The sequence below is a fragment of the Lucilia cuprina genome, chromosome X (genome assembly GCF_022045245.1).
Source record: "Lucilia cuprina isolate Lc7/37 chromosome X, ASM2204524v1, whole genome shotgun sequence".
Lineage (NCBI taxonomy): Eukaryota > Metazoa > Arthropoda > Insecta > Diptera > Calliphoridae > Lucilia > Lucilia cuprina.
The window spans coordinates 12,202,057-12,209,556 of NC_060949.1; the positions used below are offsets into that span (position 1 = coordinate 12,202,057).

Sequence of the window (7,500 nt, forward strand, 5' to 3'; positions counted from 1 at the left end):
CCAAACGGCTGAACCTAGAATCATGAAATTTTGACAGTAGATGTGTTTTTGGTTATGTAGATCCACTAAGGAGCGATTTTTGGAAATTTGCACATTTACGGGTAAAAACGGGCAAAACAGGTTTTCCTAAATATCTATATATATAAAATTCTAACGTTGCTGACTGACTGACTGACTGATTGACTGATTCATCATCGCACAGCCTAAACGGTTAAAGCGAAAGGGTAAAAACGGGTAAAATCGGTAACCTCATATCTCCTAAACTAGAACAAATACAAAAGTAGTTTAAAGCTTATCATCGTTCAAATAAAAAATATGCGGACAGGTGTCTGGTACTTTTTTCAATTTCGGCCCCTTTAGGGAATAAAAGGGTAAAAACTGTATTTTGGTACTTTTTTTGCACCCCATGTATCTTTTAAACCAGTAAACATTCAAACAATATTTTTGACCCCTTCATAACTTGATGAAAAAATAAAAATATAAATTTAGTACTTTTTGGTTATTCGGATGTTTAAGGGGTGAAAATTGTATCCATTTTTGGTACTTTTTTCATAAAACATTGATTTTGGTTTATTAACTTATACATATAAATACGTAATAACTGGCTCCCACTACGATATTGCAACATTTTGGAATAGAATTTTTATTTCGTTTATGGGTAGAAAAAAAGTACCAAAAGGGGTAAAAACTGGAAATTTGATTTTATTTAAACACAATGATCCAATTTAGATAAAATTTTTAGATTTAGACCCACTAAATATGCTAATGAGGTGTTATTTGGAAACCCGGTACCAAGTGATGTTTTTTGGTACTTTTTCATTCTCCATCTGGTAGTTTTTGAGTTTCTTTGGTATTGAAATCGAAACACGAAATTAATAATAAAGAGACTTTTCGGTACTTTTTCGTTCTACACAGGTATTTTCTTGAGTTTTCTTTAAAATAAACCTAGAAGCATTAAATTAAGCATGTAGAGCCCGGAGTAAGTGAGAATCTATAAAAGGGGACTTTTTGGTACTTTTTCATACTTCGACTGGTACTTTTTGAGTTTTCTATTAAATTTAACCTAGAAACATGAAATTAAGCATGTATAGCACGTAGTAAATGAGAATCTATAAAAGGAGACTTTTTGGTACTGTTTCGTTCTACAAAAGGTACTTTTTGAGTTCTATAAAATTTAACCTAGAAACATGAAATTAAGCATGTAGAGCCCGGAGTAAATGAAAATCTATAAAATGGGACTTTTCGTTCATCAAAAGGTATTTTTGAATTTTTTATAATATTGAACCTAGAAACATGAAATTAAGTATGTAGAGGATGGATTAAGTGAGAACATATAAAAGGGGACTTTTTGATACCTTTTCGTTCTTCAAAAGGTACTTTTTGTGTTTTTTATAATATTGATCCAAGAAACATGAAATTAAGCATGTGGAGTTATTTAGAATCCATAAAAGCAATCAGGGACTTGAGTGAATGAAAATTTAAACTGGAATATTTTCTGGTACTTTTTGAATTTTCTATAATATTGAACTTAGGAACATGAAATTAAATAAAATAGGTCCTTTGGTACTTTTTCGTACTTCACTGGTACTGGTACTTTTAGATCTTTCTAAAATATTGAATATATATGTTTATGCCAAACAACAATTGTCCATTTATTCATAATCTCCCCGCAAATTCCTATTTCTTATGACATATATCGATAGTGAATGCTACGAATTGCAGCATATGTAAAGTTGTCATAAAGTTCTAAATAAAACGTCAATTATTTCAAATATGTCGTAAAATCTTATTTCCGCCAAAAATAAACTTTCTTTTTGTGCAAATTGGTCCACTTTCCTATCCTTGGTAAGAATTTCGTATTCCCAAATAATTTAATAAATATTAAAAAAAAAGAAATCCTAATTCCTGTGTTTTATTTTCTTTCTTTTTTTTCATTCCTTACTTATTAAATTATTCTGAGTTACAAAATATATTCATATATTTTGTTTTGGCTCAGAGAGAATAATAAAGTTTTCCAATCATCCAGCCTTTCATCCCCATCCATAGCTTTGAACGAAACATTTTGGTCCAGTTCGAACCGGATAAATTGGAAGAGTTATTTAATTCTCTCGGAGATTTCAACTCTCGGAGATTCCACCAACAAAGGATTACATACTTCCAGCATCAATAATTAATCAGGTTCGTTTGTTTAATTTATTTTTGCTTTATTTAGTTTATCCATATACAAAGTGCATAGTGTTTGTGTTGAGTGCGTTAAAAAAAAGATTAACTACATACAAAATAAAATATAGAAATTAATAATTGAAAATTCCAACGGCATTTGTCAACTTAATAAAAAAAAGAGAAAATAGAGAGTGAAGAAGTTTTTTTTAATTTTTTTTTAATTAGTCCAAAATTATATGAAAAAAGCCGTCGCAAATTCAAATTAAATTTAGTGGAAAATTATAGTTGTGTGCACCGAATTAAATATCCCCTACTTCTATTGGTTGTCCAAGAGTTAGAGTTAAAAGCGTGAGTTTTCCTAAAAATATCATTAAAATAGCTTTTTTTGTCCACAAATTACTAACTCCACCGGTATTTATTTTCTTTTATCCATCGTTTTTTTTTAAATATAATCATAACAATTAACGTTTTATAATAAAAGAAATATATATATTAACCGGTGTTTATTTCTCTTGATCCAACGTAGGGCATTTTGTTCTTTTGCTGTGAATATTTTCTCCATATTTCCATATAAATTCCAAGTTAAATTCTCTTCACATTATTCCCTATTCAATTTCATAACTCTTTATTTTTTTCGTTCATATATTATTTAATTTAAATAATACTTTTTCCCTTCCATTTGCTCTTTACCTTTTGCTTTGCTTATTTCCAAACAATATTAATTGTCCACAATAATATTATTAGCGAGCCCTTTAAATTACATACGTTTGTACGTTTGTTTACTTCATCTACAAGCAGTACATTAGTTCATGCGTCTGTATATCCATCAGAGATGTGCATGAATGGCATTCAAACGACATATTAATTATTTTGCAAAAGTGAAGGCTGAGACATCAGTATACATCACCTAAACGAAAGGTGTCTTTGCATGATTCCATAACGAAAATAATTTTGAAATTTACAATTTTGATGTATTGAGAATATATGAATATATTTCACTTATGTTCAAATTCAGAAGTTACAGAAAATATGTTAGAATATTTATATACAACGATAAGGAAAAACATCAATGAAAAGGATTTAGGAGTCACCAAATAGAAACCAAATTCAATGATTGACATCAACCAGTCACAACTGAAATTTGAAAAAAGCGTAAAAACAATAATTATTAGTTAATATATTCATAATTTATATTTATGTATGTTTATTTAGTGGTTAGAGGGAGATGGGTACTTACGCGGTGTTGCAGTACTCAGTTTGAAAGTTGTTTGATTATTTCTTTATTCTAGTAAGGTCCTACTTGGAACGATTGAAGTGAGGGCTTAGCTCGCCGGCAACGGGAGGGTCCTTGACCATACTAAAATAATTGGAACTGGCAAGAGAAAAGAGTATATTCATTCCAATATTTAGCTTGTAACAATTTTAAACTACTAGAAGCTATAAAACAAAAACTGACAGATTAAGCGATAGATGGTATATCGCATGAACACTATATGTTTCCCTACCCTTCTACACTTAGTGACGTTGTGTTCCATAATTTCCAATCACTCCCTAAACTGTAATTTTTAATTTACATTACCATATATCCACACAAATTTGTTGAAACCTAATATACCCATAAAAATATTGTCTACTCCATATTCATATTTTTGCAATTCATTTATTATGAGAAACTATATTCATTATATAATTATCCTAATTTAATAAAAAAAATGTTTTAACATGAGATTAAACTCGATCGTACATTTTGGTACAGTAAATTTAATGTGGTTAGTATTTATAATTATAATAAAAATTCAATTAATTTGTTAAATTTTCGAATACATGTTTGAATTTCACACATATTTGACATATTTGAACTTACATTGAATGTTCCTTAGGAAAGGAATACGTTGATCTAAAAAAGGATAATTTTTCTCTTTACCATACAACTGACAACAGGATTTTGATGATTAAGCTCTTTAAACTCCTTAGATGTATTGGGCCCAATTCATACGATTGAAGTTTCTGAAATATTGATTTAAAGTAAATTAATATTGTTTTAATATAAACTTAAATCGTTAGTTGCCACTTGACATGAATCGGTATTAAATTTAATGTTTTATTCATGTAAAATCTTTACATTAGCTTTTTACTCTGCAATAGCAAAATACTTTAACAGCTATATAAAGAATTTACTTTATAAATTCAAACATGCTGGTTAAATAGAATTAGTTCAATTAGTTTTAATTTAAAAAAAATATATATCTATTTATATATATATTATTATATAATTATATATATATATATATAATATATCTATATATATATATATCATATATATATATATATATATATATATCTTCTATATATATATATATATCTATATATATATATAAATATATATACTATATATAATATATATATATATATATATATATATATATATATATATATATACCCATATGCGGAGCACCCGGCGGAATAAAATGCCAGGTCAGGTTCTGGTGAGCGTAGCTAGAAGTGAGCAATTCGCGAGACGATAGCATGATAGATTTGATATCAAATGGACCTGCAAAATCTAGTCCCGTATGAGTAAATGGACGCGAAATTTCAGATCGTTCAGAGGGCAAGGCAGCCATCATCTGTTGCTGACATCTTTTCCGGTAGATAATACATGGTTTGCATTTTCGAATGGTGGTTTTGATAAGATTTTTTACTTTTGGAATCCAGTAATGAGTTCTTATCAAGCGTAGGACAAGCTGATTACCACCATGAAGACTAATATCATGGACAAATTTGACTAAAAGCCGTGAATATTGGCAATTATAAGGAATAATAACAGGATGTTTCTCATTGTACGATAGACCCGGAGAATTCTCGAGTCTTCCGCACGATCGGATAAGTCCTTCGGAATCTAGGAAGGGATTAAGATTCAAAATGGAACTGGACGAGGATATAATTTGTCTGGAAGATAAAGCTCGATATTCGGCAGGATAGCCAACTTTCTGGCAATTGATTATAAGTCGATCGCGAGCAAAAATGATCTCTGAACTATATAAGGCAATTGAACTTTTGTGATAATTAGAACGCAATCTTGGGTGGTGGCGAAATCGGAAAATGTGTCTAGATAGGACAAAATCATTCTTATCTTCTAATGTTATAAAATCTAATCTTGACAAAATTCGTCAACATTACTCGAAGCGCCCTAGGAAACGAGGAAAATCTTTCCAAAATATCCTCATAATGTTGGAAATAGGAAAAGTGCACTTTCACGTTCTTCTTTTCAATTTCTGTATCAGGTATATTTGCCTTATCAGAAATTTGCCAATTTGCTCTGGATTCTCTTAACCAATCAGGACCAAACCACCAAAGATGGTTGTTGACGAGCTCTTTTGGATAAACTCCACGACTAGCTAAATCTGCAGGATTGGACTCTGAGTTGACATGATTCCACAGTTTTGGATCAGTAATTTGGGTTATTCTGGAAACCCTATTTGCTACAAAAGTTAACCAAGAACATGGAGGTTTGGCTAACCATGACAGGACAATTGTGGAATCAGTCCAACAGAATAAGGAATAATGACTGATATCAAATTGTGGAAGATAATTATCAATCATATCCGCCAGTAACGCGGCACCACATAGCTCTAGTCGTGGAATAGACAAAGTTTTAACAGGAGCTACTTTTGTTTTGGAAGCAATTAAGTGACTGGATATCTTTTTACCGTCAGCTATTCGGATGTATAACGCGGCTGCATATGCTTTTTCGGAAGCATCGCAAAACCCATAGATTCGGATTTCAGCGTCTGGAATATAGTCAACCCATCTGGCTTGGATGTAGCGGAACGTATTTCGGTAACGGATTCCAAAGTCCTGTATCGATTGGTCAGGAATAAATCTAAATCGGACCATTTTGGAAGCTTATTGGAACACAAGAAAACAAAAATAGGGTCCCAGCTGTCAACGTCTATGCGATGGAGACGTAATATGGAAATACAAGAGTTTATGTCCCTTTGCAAATGTTGAAGAGCTTTTGCCGATTCGGAAGTTATGCTAGGGAGATTAAATAGGATTCGAAGTTGTCCGTTAACTTGGACCCGACGATTCTCAAATCGTTCTGTCAGATTTGCCCAGGCTAAATCAAAACCCTGATTTGTTAAAGGACTCTTCTTAACAATCTCCCTTGCTTTTCCTTTAATCTTCTGAGTCAAATGGAAAGCTTTTCAACAGGGCTTAATGTGGAATTCTGTATGAACATGGCTGTGAATAGATCACGGAAATTCGGCCATGATTCATAATTACCATGGAAGGCCTCTATCTCACACGGAGGAAGGTGAAAGCTATGCGAAGGCTGGGAAGATACAGGCTGGACTGGGAAAAACTGGGAATTGACCGGACTTGTGTCAGATTTCTCACGCGACTGATCCCGAAGGCTATCGGTCAGCTCGGATAGTTTTATCAATATATTACAATAAGTAACATAAGTACTTTCGTATTTGTCTTTAAATGCTTCTATATCATCCGATTCTCCGGGATCCGTATCATCTTCGTTGTCCTTATCGAACAAAAATTTCTCAAAAGCCGCCTTAAGACGAACCCATGTGGACTTTATTTCCTGTCTGTGGATTTCTAACGCATGAGGAGAATTGATTTTATAACGATTCTCGTTGTAATCGGCCTCGAATTCGACTATATAATCGGCCAAGCGAATAAAGTTGTCAATAGACATGTTTTATATACCAAAAAGACAAAAGGAATAGCACTAGCAACAATTCAAATCGAAATTCGGAATGAAATTATCTAAAATAAACACATATGTATTATAACGTTTAAGAAAATATCCTAAGCCTTTCTGATTTACCCTTCCTCTAATTCCCGCTGTTGCAGATTTCTATTTTTTTTTAACCTAACGTTTTGATGAAAAAGAAAAATACATAATACAATTATGTTTATACAGTACTTTTTCAATATAGAAGATCTGACACTATTCATATAGCCATACAAGCTATCCATATCCCTTATGAACATATGCTAACTTTAAGATAAATGAGAGAAGTTTCTATTAAGTGTTACCATTCGCGAAAATATATCAATCGGTAATGCCAAATTTATATACGAAAAGTAAGAATAAGAAAATTGAGAAATCTCTCTCTTTGGTAGTCACCTAAATTTTTTTTGTCAGCATCGGATGATAATTTCCGCCCTTCTTGATCTTGATTTGGTACGATCAACATCGATTTTACCTAATTTTGCATTGATAAAAAAATAACTAAAAAAATCTAATTTAATCGATATTAATAATCGCTTCAAAATAAATAATCTACTTTAACAAACGCAGTGATTTCGCTTAAATTA

The 7,500-nt window shown here is 31.5% G+C and overlaps 1 long non-coding RNA gene and 1 pseudogene across 1 annotated transcript; both read right to left on the reverse strand.

Annotated features, from left to right (window-relative positions):
• Positions 1–7,500, reverse strand: part of LOC124421406 — a 21,188-nt pseudogene that overhangs the window by 9,292 nt on the left and 4,396 nt on the right.
• LOC124421408 lies at positions 3,141–4,367 on the reverse strand. Its single transcript, XR_006941645.1, has 3 exons — positions 4,028–4,367; positions 3,401–3,535; positions 3,141–3,297 (listed from the first exon to the last, which is right to left on the reverse strand). It is a non-coding gene; the product is annotated as an uncharacterized LOC124421408 (long non-coding RNA).